Source organism: Mustela putorius, unplaced genomic scaffold (assembly GCF_011764305.1).
Source record: "Mustela putorius furo isolate JIRA1106 unplaced genomic scaffold, ASM1176430v1.1 tig00000407_pilon_pilon_pilon, whole genome shotgun sequence".
In the NCBI taxonomy this organism is placed as follows: domain Eukaryota; kingdom Metazoa; phylum Chordata; class Mammalia; order Carnivora; family Mustelidae; genus Mustela; species Mustela putorius.
In genome coordinates, this window is record NW_025421373.1 from 30,019,247 (window position 1) to 30,031,488 (window position 12,242).

At 38.8% G+C, this 12,242-nt stretch overlaps 1 long non-coding RNA gene across 1 annotated transcript in view; it reads left to right on the top strand.

The window, feature by feature from the left end:
* LOC123391943 overlaps positions 1 to 6,762 on the top strand; it is a 73,075-nt gene extending 66,313 nt beyond the window's left edge. Inside the window, exon 3 of the long non-coding RNA XR_006606631.1 lies at positions 3,292 to 6,762. This is a non-coding gene — a long non-coding RNA (uncharacterized LOC123391943). The remainder of the gene's footprint in view (positions 1 to 3,291) is intronic.
* Positions 6,763 to 12,242: the final 5,480 nt, after the last annotated feature.

A 12,242-nucleotide genomic window follows, 5' to 3' on the forward strand; every position in this document is an offset into this window, starting at 1 on the left:
GCTTACATGAGGCATAGTTCTGGGAAGAAAACATCATAGTCATGGTCTAGGATTCTCATTCATTTTTGTTATAAATGATGTTGTAGAAACGATAAAGAAAGATATAGGGCCTGTTCCAAAAAGGGGTCACTGGATGTTGCTTAAGGACTCTGTTTAGGTTTCTATCAGTCCCTGGGGCTCTAATTTTTTTTGTTTTGTTTTGTATTTTTGGTGGTGGTGGTGTTGTTTTTTTTTTTTAAACCACTTATGGTCAACCGCTTTGCTTGGAGGTTTTTCCTTGGTGGGTAATACATTTATTAACATAAGTGGCTGTGATAATGTGATAATGTGATTTATAACAATAAATATATATTTGGTCTTCATCCTCATTCCTGGCAGAGATCTCCTAAAACCCCTGGAATTTCCTGGGGGCTGAGAGCAACAAAGGTGTCTTCTGTTATGTTAATGAGGCAACTTATGAAATCCAAGTAAGGGTGGGGACCAGTTGCCAAGAGAACCAACCACATGATTCCCTAATTTCAGGAAGGTGAGAGGGACTGGAGGTTTAATTAATGACCAATGGCCAATGATTTAATCAATTATGCCTATGTAATGAAGCCTCCATAAAAACCCAAAAGAACTGGGTTTGGAGAGTTTCCTGGTTGGTAAACCTGTAGAGATTTGGTGACTGTGGCCTGGAGAGGCCATGAAGACTCTTTGCCCTTTACCCATCCATACCTTGCCATATGCTGTCCCTGAGTTATATCTCTTCATAATAAACAGGTAATTGAGTGAGTGAATGGGTTTCTCGAGCTCTGTGAGCCACTTTAGCAAATTAATCAAACCCAAGGAAGAGGTAGTAGGAACCTCTGATTTATAGCCAATTGGTCAGAAGTATGGGTAACACCCTGGACTTGCCACTGACATCCAAAGTGGGGGCAGTCTTGTGGGACTAAGCCCTTACTTAACGTGTGCAAGCTGATGGTATCTCCAAGTAAATAGTATTAAAATTGAGTTGAATTGTAGGACACCCAGTTGATGTTGGAGAGCCGCTTGTTGGTGATGGAAAACCCCACACACATGGTGGAATCTGGTGCAGAACTTTGAGTGGAAGGATTTAGGGCTATGCACAAATTTTCTGCTTCCTTTCTTTCTGGTCACATGGCTTTCCTGGGTCCAGGAGAAGGTTGCACACCCAACCTATAGATCTTGGGACTTGCCTTCCCATGTACTTGTAGGAGCCAATCTCTTATAATAAATCTCTCTCTTTTTCTCTCTTTTGTCTATCTCTTTGTCTCTCTCTTTCTCTCCATATATATATAAAACAAAAACCAATAAAATGTATTTGTGTACATATGTGAAGATATATATCTATTTTCCTCCTGATTTTATTTCTCTGGACAATGATAATACAGAATGGCAGATAAAGAAGGGCCTAGAAAGGTTGTATATTTCCAAGCCATTACTTCTCTTTGGTGTTCAAAGCCCTTCCTAACCAGACCTGGACTGCAGACTCTCTTCCCAATAAACCAGTGATACAGCCTCACTGGAGTCCTCAAACATGTGGGCATCCTTACCTTCATGCCTTTGTACATCCCATTCCCCATACCTGGAACGCCCTCCCCTTCTTCTGGAAGTGTCTTAGTTTATTTTGTTTTTTTAGCCATCACTACTATCTATTTCCAGAACTTTTGTATCATTTCAAACATAAACTCTGTACCCACTGAACTCTAATACCCATTTTGCCCACCCCCAATTCCTAATAACTTCAATTATACTTTCTCTATGAATTTGCCTATTTTAGATACCTTATATAAGAAGAACCATAAGTTGTTCATCCTTTTGTGTCTGGCTTATTTTAATTTGCATAATGTTTTCAAGAGTTATCCATCTTATAGCACATATCAGAATTTCATTCCTTTTAATGGCTGGATAATAGTACATTGTATATATATACCACATTTTGTCTTTTTTTTTTTTTTTAATGGAGACTCCACATAGAGTGTGGAACCCAACATGGAGCTTGAACTCAGGACCCTGAGATCAAGACTTGAGCTGTGATCAAGAGTCAGCTACTTAATTGACTGAGCCACCCAGGTACCCCAACATTTTATCTATTTTTGAATTGGTTGTTCATTTGGTTGTTCTCATTAGGCTGTAGGAGTTCTTTTTGTATTCTGATATTAATCTGTTATCAGATATATAATTTGCAAATATTCTCTCCCATCCTGTGGATTGTGTTTTCACTATCTTATAGGATCCTCTTGATGCACAAACATTTTTTAATTTTGATGTAGTTCAGTTTGTCTATTTCTCTTTTGTTGTCTGTGCTTTTGGTTTCATATGCAAGAAATCATTCCCAAATCCATGGTCATGAAAATTTTCCTCTATCCTTTCTCCTAAGAGTTTTACATTTTTAATTATTACATTTAGGCCTTTGATCCATTTTGAGTTAATTTTTGTATTTGCAGTGTGAAATAATCTTTTCGTCTAATATTTGTATTTGTGGTGTGAAGTCATCCTTTTGCATCTGAACCTCTAGTTACCCCAGCACCATTTGCTGAAAAGATTATCCTTTCCCCATTTTATGGTCATAGTGCTCTTGTCTAAAAAATCAATTGACTGTATATGTAAGAATCTATTTCTTAAAGTCGAAGGAAAGTTTATTATTTCTCGATCTGATTTCCTATTGTCTTTTTTCCTAATTACATAAAAAATGCAGCTAATCATTGCATTTAGTCATCAGGAAGATGTAAGTGGCAAACAAAATGGAAAAGCTTAAGTAGTGTCTGTCTTATATTTACATTTGTGCTTATGCTTGTTGTAATCAAATTCAGAATTTGCTATAAAATACTGCATATAATATAGTATAGAGAAATTCCTATTCCTATAGGATATAGGAATTTCTCTATATTATGTATTTTTTAGTTTAGAAAGATTAGGCACACTTCAGTATTCACAGGTAGGAAGAAATGAAATGATAGTCTTTTTAGACAGGTGTTAGCTCACTACCTCCTTGGTATCCCTTGTTTCAAAGGCATCTGTAGTCTGAAGAATAAGGCTGTACCTGTGCATTAGGCCCCCCGACACCTTCTGGCTCTCTTCAGCTTCTCAGGGCAAGCCTTCAGCAAATGTAGCCCCAGGTAGTTCCAATCATTTCAGCTTCTTTTCCCCTTTTCTCCACATCTTACACTAAATCTAGGAGGTAACAGTGGACTCAGAACACTTTGGCTATGGCTGGACTACTGACTTGCAGAGATTATGAAAATCCTAAAAATGTCAACTTCTGTATTTCATTTCTCTAAACTACAGATGCGGAATGCTCTCCACCCACTTCCCGTCTTCACAGCTTGAGCAAGAAGCCTTCACCTTCATGTTTAAATAGCAACTAGAATGGCACCCATCCCTGCAACAGGTGATCCTGAGATGTTTCTCCAACCTTCTTGCCAGAAACAGGTTCCAAGCTGTGGATAAGGAACACTCTGACGCTGTCATTCTTATTTTTACCCATTGGCATGAATAACCTTTGAGGAACAGCTGTCTGGTCAAATTGAGAACCATCAGTTGCAGAATGATATAGGGCTTAGAAATATATGATTAGAAAATAATATGATTTCATTGTATTTTTATAAGTAAGTAATACTAAAATAAAATAATAGCAGCTAAAACAAACTAAGCTTCAAATCTATGCCAGACACGAAAATGAATGCTCTATGCACTTAATTTTATTTAATTTTCATGTCACTAGGACTATTTTACAGTTGAGGAAATAGACATGCAATGGCTTATTGAAGGCTGCACAGCCAGTTGATAGTTATTTGAAAACCGACTGTCTATTATCATCAGAGCCCATGCTCTTTCTCTCACACATCCTTCCTCTTGTTAACTGCTATTCAGGTTTTTTCACTTAAAAAATGAATATGTATATGTACACATTTATGTATACGTATAAGTAGGTGCATGTTCACTCCAATGTTAGTGATGCATGATTCTTAAATGATTAGAACTAGTATCTCTGTGTGGACATTACGGGAAGAACTTTTGCTGGAACCTAAGAAAAAAAAAAAAATTTAACCATGCTGACTGCCTCCGAAGGAGGAAACTCCCTCTTTGGAGGGTATTCGTGCAAGGCTGAAGGATTATTGTTAGCAGTGTTGTAGAACAGATACTTGCCATGAATGGGTAGTTGGGGTAAATGACCTTAAAGTTCTCCTTTGTTTGTAGGAGCTTAGGTGAAAGGATTCTACAGGATCCGTTTTAGATTTTCCAAGCAGTTTGTTTCTTCTGGGACTTACCTCCCCATGATGCAGGACTCAGAGATGACCTCCTTGTACTCACATTGGCCCAGCTTGACTCTGTTCCTTGCAATAGACAATTGAACCAGAAAAGTTACCAGATCCAAGATAAGTGCAACAGCTCCCATCCTCAGGAATTTGGAATTGGGATGAAGAAAAGCAAGTCTGGGTTGGCCTCTTCAACAGGAAATTTAAACTGAAGTACACTGTACTCCCTGTGCAGACCAGGGATTAAAGGATAGGATGCACTGAGTGGGAGAAACAAAGATGACAGGTGGTGGGGAATTATCACCTCGTCCCTGATGGCCTCTAATTCCCACTACCAGTTCTTCCGGGAGACTTCCAAGTTCTGAGCGACACTCCTATACCTTTACAATTAAGTTCCCTGATGAGTTTCTATTACTTGCAACCAACCAGAAGAGGCTCAAATAAGAAAGGGTGGGTGAATAGGGATCAGCTCTCTCTTGAAAAGTAGCAAAAGGATGGTTCTCTGTGCTGTGACCCACTGTCTGCATTTACTTCACCTTTGAGACCTGCGAGTCCAAGTCTGGGAGTGCTCAGGAGAGTCCATTTCTGTGTTCAGGGAGTTGTACAAGTGCAAGGGAGATTTGTGGGGCTTTTTTTGATTTTGCTATAGTTTAGAGGGGTTAGTAAAAGCAAGGGTGAAAGTGAAGGAAATGTTACCCAACAAAGGGAGCTCAGGAAACTTGTGTTTTAGAGCAAATCCAACCATTACATCCCAGGGTTTGGCCCAAGTCTCAATCTCTTTAGGCAAGTTAATATTGTTGTCTTCTATAGTTCAGAAATCCTTGGCTCATACATGATAAATCATCTCTGAGAATAGCTTTAGGGTGAAACTAGTGAAGCCTTACTGCTGCTTTCCAGTGAAAAATTTGGGGCCACCTCTTGAGCAAACTCTTTCATTGGGCATGCTTAATCGGGAGAAACATTACCCCAGAGAGACAAATAATCTTCCCATTCTTAAGGAAGTCTGGACTGTTTTTCTAGCACACATGGACAACTCATAATTATTCTTAAGTAACCCTGAGAATTTTAACATGAATTGAGTTATGTGTTTCTTGTTAAATGGATCGAATTTCAACAAAGCCCGGGAAACATCTTGAAAAATCACATGAATGCAATTTCCAAAGAAAACAATCCAAGAATTACTGCCAAAGAGTTTTATTTCCACTAGGAAGGAAGAGAAGAGTTTCATTTTGCCCCCCACACAGACTGTATGTTCAATTTGTGGTCTACAATGGAAAATTCTGCTGATTTTGCTGAATTCAGGAGAGGAGAGAAATGAAGTGGACTATTGTTGTTTGAGTGATAAAACTGTCTTTCTTTCTCTAACATTAATATGTTATTAGCATCTTCAATTTGATTCTACAAATATTGAGTTTTAATGGTGTGTGAGGTACCACGGGAGAGGGAACAAAGAACTTACCACATGATGCTTATCCCATGGGTCCTATAAATTAGACCTACAAATAGGGCATTGCCAGCCCACAGAATACCCTTGTATAAATTAGAAAAAGATGCCCCTTCCTGAAAGATGTAACCTTGTGGACAACCAATTAGCACAGGGGACTTTTGTGAAAATTAGAAAAAAAAAAATCTCTTCCTCTGATGGGCATAATCTTGAATCAAGGTACAGAACTTGATTTTATTCTTCTTCCCTTTGACTGGATATTCTTGTGCTGGACACAACTTGCTCATTTGATTGCAACATTCCTACCTACCAGATATGTAAAGGGCTAATTTGGGAATCATCCCTTGTCTAACTGGATGCAATACAACCACTATTTTTCATCTTCAGTGAGTGGAAGGACCATCCGGGAGCTTGTTAGGAATACCTGAACTTAACCACAGATATTGTGATTCAGGATAACTGAGATAAGGTCTAGAGATCATATTTACAACACACTCCTCCAGGAGTAGTTGTGATATAGGTGATCCAAGAACAATAGTTTGAGAAGTAAACATGTAGGAAATAATGGGCTGGGCCATCCAGAGAGAGAAGAAATCAAGGCTGGCTAAACTTATTGCAGAAGATGTACAGAAGATGGGGAATTTTATTTATGTGATAAATAAACTGTAATTTCTGGAACTTTTGCCTCAGTAGAAAAATGTTTTCATTTCCTAAAATGGAGGAGAAAAGCTCAGCCAGGCTTATTTGAAGTTGTCCAGAAGAGTACAATGACAGCTAAAGAAAATTGTTTCTAAGATGAATCCCTGAAGTAAGATTTGTTTGGGGAACTGAAAACTTTTCAGTCACTAGTACTAACTTCTGCCTTTAGACAAGGGGGAAAAAAAATGATAAAGAGCCAATGTGTTAGCTGGGACTAGACAGAGATTGACAGTAACACCAAGACATCCACCAACATGATAACTTTGCAACCATCTTTCCCATTTGCTTCCCAGAACATTCCTCCAGTAGCACCCATAACTCTCCAAGGCACTGCTGATAATACCACTGCATACTTAATAACAGAAAACAACTCTAGCTTCTGGCACAACAAGGTTTCCTTGGGAAGTGGACTGTGGTGTACATGGAATGGTTGTTTCCATTAAAAAATTCATTAGAGGTTTTGAGGCTGTTAGCTTGGAGTTTTATACTTTTCTAAAGAAAAGTATTCTGAAAATAAGCAAAATATAATCCAAAGTATTCTCTGGCACATAAAATTTTCTTTTTTTATTCTTCCCATAACAATAATTACCTCTTTTTGGTCATATGATTTGGGAAGAGGAGCCTTCCCCATCATTCCTGGGTCAACTTTTTTTTTTTTTTTTAAGATTTTATTTATTTATTTGACAGAGAGACAGCAAGGGAGGGAACACAACAAGCAGGGAGAGTGGGAGAGGGAGAAACAGGCTTCCCACTGAGCAGGGAGTCCAGCATGGGACTCAATCCCAGGATCCTAGGGTCATGACCTGAACCAAAGGCAGACGTTTAACGACTGAGCCACACAGATACCTCTATTCCTGGGTCAACTTTCTGTCTTTGCGTTTTGTCTGGGTTAGAGGCAATCACTTTATCTGTAAAGACCATGTTTGAGAAAGCTCAGAATGAGGAAAGTGAGAAGAGAGAGGTGTAGTTGCAATCCATAATATAGCAATCCCCATGACTCAACAGTCTGTATGCTGGGTAGCAACAGGTAAGAAACACTGCAACTATTAATCAGTTGTTAGTAAGAACAGGGTCTTGACCTTATAGAACCTGGAGCAAGAGAACATTTTCAGTTGGCTCAGGTAACAGCACAAAGGTAGCAAGAAAAATGAAAGTTATCCCATTTGAAGTGATGGTAGGCCTTTCCAACCCATCCTTCATAAATCAAGTATATCAAAGTTCAATTTGTTTCTTTCTTCTGGTCAACTTTATTGGTTCGTTAGTGCTTCCTACTGAAGATCAAAACTGAAGAGACCACCTGTGTATGGAAAAGGGAAAAGGAAACTCTTCTTTATGTTGGAAATAATTCTTCCTTCTTGTCAATTTTCTCTAGGCCATTCATTCTCAATTAAGAGAGTATCACTGGCAGGTAAATGATCTATTAAGGCTTAAATAAAGTAAACAAATATCTTGAGTAATAATTCTGATTCCATTTTGATTCAATATCAAACAACAAGTAACTTTTATGAAGCTGGAACTATGTAGAGGGGTGGAGAGGCAGTGTAGAATATACAGTGGTTAAGAGCATGAACTTTAGATCAAACGGGTCCATCTGGATTTGAGTCATAGGTCTGGGATTTAATGGCTGTGTATCCTCAAGAAAGTTGTTTTACCTCTTTGAATTTTATAGAACCAAGATGAGAATACCTAATCTATTGAGTAGTTTAGGATTTAAACCGATCAACACAGGGACACAGTGATTGATGCATAAAAAGCATCCAATATACAAAGATTATTATTCAAAGATGAATATCGTGTGGTTCTACCTTCAAGACACTCATGGTCTAATTACAGGGATCCACAACCTTTTTCTGTAAAGATGCAAGTAGTATATGTAGGCTTTGTGGGCCATTTAGTCTCTTTCACAACTATTCATATCTCCTATCGTAGTATGAAAGCAGCCATAGACTTCTGTAAATGAACGGGTGTTCTAATAAACTTTGCTTTCATAGAGAGGTTGCAGATCAAATTTGATGATGCCTGGTCCAGTAGAACAACTTATCGTACTAAACTCATTGAAAGCTAGAGCTAGGGCTTATGCTGCTGTCGCCTTCCGTAAAGGAATGTGTAATGGCCCACTAAATAGTTTTTTTATCCTAATTGGCATTCTCCCTGAATATACCTTCTACTTTATGGAGGAAATAGGTTATATGTAATGATGTCAGCCTTGATGTTAAATTTTGCTACTTCAGTGAGCAGTAGATTTCTGTTAACTAGTAAATTCATTAACAAATTTATAAGCAATGTGTTTATAAATGTCAAAAAGCAATAAGTTTATAAATGTCAAAGCAATAAGTTCATAAATGTCAGTGGCTCAATATCACCTTCATCTGGAATACGACTCCAATAAGAAAGCATAGTTCATGACGGCAACAAGTGATTGATGTTGCGTCTCCACCAAATTACTATTTTTAAGGACTTATTGCTCTTTCTTGTAAGAACTTTTTGAAAGCATCTTTCAGCTGAGAAAAGTATTCGATATCTAATTATAGTCATGCAAACTTTTCTAAAAATTCGACTTGACCATGAGATAGTAGTGTAAGCAAATCAAGACAAAAGGTCTAATCAACCACTCTCAGGATCCACCATGCCCAGTACTTCTAGCTCAGAGTCTCCCTTACACACCTGTGTAAGCGGTTCAGTATACAGCTGACTCCACCAGAAATTAGAATCTCTCTGTACCATAATTCAATGAATTCTTGGTTAAAATTAATTAAATATTGACTCAATTTGACCTAAATAGCAAGGGCACTTTATTAGTTTAGGGGTATGGAAAATCTAGAATGGGATGCTTGGGTGGCTCAGTCAGTTAAGCTTCTGCCTTTGGCTCAGGTCATGATCCCAGGTACCTGGGATCAAGTTTGGCCTTGGGCTCCTTGCTTAGCGGGGAGCCTGCTTCTCCTTCTACCTGCTGCTCCCCCTGCTTGTGCTCTCTCTGACAAATAAATAAATAAAATCTTAAAAAAAAAAAAAAAGACAGAAAGAAAGAAAAGAAAATTCCAGAGTAAGAATTCAGTGGAGGACTGATCCTCAACTCAAACAATGTCCACAGCATCCTTGTTTCTCTCTGCATTTCTGGTGTACCTTCCCTATGACATCTTAGTCCTAAGATTGTGTCCTTTCATATTCTAAGGATGGGGCCAACAGCTTCTGTCTTCTCTACTCCTTAGTCACATGCTACAAGTATAAGAATGTCCCAATTTTTGTCCCAATGTTTACAGCAAAATCTAGTAAACTGCTGTTATTAGACCATTTAAGTTATATATTATAACTGGACTAATCACTGTGGCCAGGTGGATAGGGTGCTATAGTTGATTTAACCTTGGTCACATCTTCCGATTCTGGAGGTCAAAGTAGAGTTGGTTCCCCTGAGAAATTGTAGGTGTTGGAATGGAGAAGAAAGGAGGTGATGTGTAAGGAGACAACAAACAAAGGACCCAGAAAGATCTCTGTACCCACTGGTGATCAATTTATTCAGGTTGTAGATGGCACATAGAAATAAGTAGTGTTTCTGATACTATCACAGCCCTTGCCACCTTCCACCGGCCACCAGAGGATGTAGTGCCTCCTTACTTTAGAAAACTTGCTGCTGACTTGACCTAACATGTCCCACACCTCTTGTAATTTTTGGCCACCTCGAGATGTGTTAACTTCTCTGTTATCTCTCCTTTCATGTACTCTTGCTTCATGCTTTATGTCTGGCCAATATCCCTCTTTTTTTTTAAGCCCTTTCTGCTATGCCCTCTGAAGTCTCCATCACATGAATAACATGTTACCCTGCCTCTTCAACTGTTTCTTGTAGTCTCAGCCTCATTACATGTCTTGCTTGTTTTTGAACTGAAACCTAGATCTCCTTTTTTGTCCATGTCCTAATAGTTGTTCAAATTTTCCACTTGAATTTCCTAGAGACACCTAAAACCCAGCATGCTGCCGATAGAAATCATTACCCTACCCCTTCCAAATTCACTCCTTTCTCTGGGTTGTCCTCAAAGTTTAATAGATATATAGATAAATAAACATATCATTAAGTATGTGTATATGTATGGCATACTTACATATTTGGACATGGATTATTTGAATTGAGTTGAATTCTAAGAAAAAAATAATTTGGTGGTAGGATTTTAAAGCTATAATACTCTTGATGTCTTCATATCTGGTATTAATTTAAGAATATTGAAATCTTGGGTTGCCTGGATGGCTCAGTGGGTTAAAGCCTCTGCCTTCGGCTCAGGTCATGATCTCAGGGTCCTGGGATCAAGCCCCGTATTGGGCTCTCTGCTCAGCAGGGAGCCTACTTCCTCCTCTCTCTCTACCTGCCTCTCTGCCTACTTGTGATCTCTCTCTGTGTCAAATAAATAAATAAAATCTTAAAAAAAAAAGAATATTGAAATCTTATGTCACAAGTCAAGAGAAGATACTATTAGTGTATCTCAAAGTGTAATCATAGCATATGTGTTCTGCAGGATTTTAATAGAAATGCTCAGAAGTGTTCCATTCTAAAAAGAGGAAATACTAGGTTAAACACTAGATTGCTCTACTGTATAATTTCTCGGGGGTTTTAATATGTTAATTCACACTATTAACTATGTCAAATAGGGAAAGAGTGCATCATTTTCAGACTTTTTTTTAAAGCATAGAACGTTTCCTCCCACTTCCATCTACCATTTCCTTTAAACACACACATGCCCACTTTTAGAATTAATATACTATGGAATATGCTTAAAGAATATTTGTGTTGGCTTGTCTCCTCAACAAATAATAGTCACCTTTACCAAAACTCAGTCTTTCATCCCAGTGATTAACAATTTACCTCATGGTCTAAGATAAGCTTCACCATCTTAGAAATTTACATTCTTCAGAGTTTATTGGGAGAATGAAAAAATTATTCTTACATGAAGCAAATAGAGAAGACGAAGAACAGTACTATGTGACATGGTTTGAATCACCATAGCAGATCAGAGAAGGGTATAGCAGACACTTGTTGCTCATCTATCATCCATCCCCACTTTCTCCTTTCTAGAGGAACCCTAACTTTGTTCAGGTATCAACCTCTTCACATGAAGACTTGCACCTTTGAAAAGGTGAGCCCCGGGTGCGCCTGGGTGGCTCAGTTGGTTAAGCGTCTGCCTTCAGCTTAGCTCATGATCCCAGGGTCCTTGGATCGAGCCCCACATCGGGCTCTCTGCTCAGCAGGGAGGCTGCTTCTCCCTCGCACACAACCCCTGCTTGTGCTCCTTCTCTCGCAGTGTCTCTCTCTGTCAAAAAAATAAAAAATCTTAGTTAATAAAACAAAAAAAAAAAAAACCATGTGAGCCCTGGGTGCAGGATTGGCTCAGTTAGTTAAGCCAGTGCCTTCAGCTCAAGTCATGATCCTATGGTCCTGGGATCCAGCCCTGCACTGAGCACTGAATGGAGCCCTGCACTAGACTCCCTGCTCAGCAGGGAGTCTGCTTGTCCCTCTCCCCCATCCCTCTCCCCTATACCCCACTCCCTCTCTCTCTCTCAAATAAATCAATAAAATCTTAAAAAAAAAAAAAACGGGGGGAGGACCCCACCTCCAGCTCTTGGGATGGGCCTAATTTTTTTTTTTTAATTAGTCAAATTCTCTTTGTCTGTGACAAAGAAAGGCACATGACCCCATCCTGACCAATGAGACAAGAGGAAAAGACTGCAGAGGGGGCCTGTGGTAAAAGTTTCCTTCTTCATAAGAAAGAGAGGTTTGAAGAAATAGTCTTTCTCCTTTTTTCTGGATGCGGTGTCTAAAGTTATGGCTGGAAAAGCTATCTTGCCAATCAGAC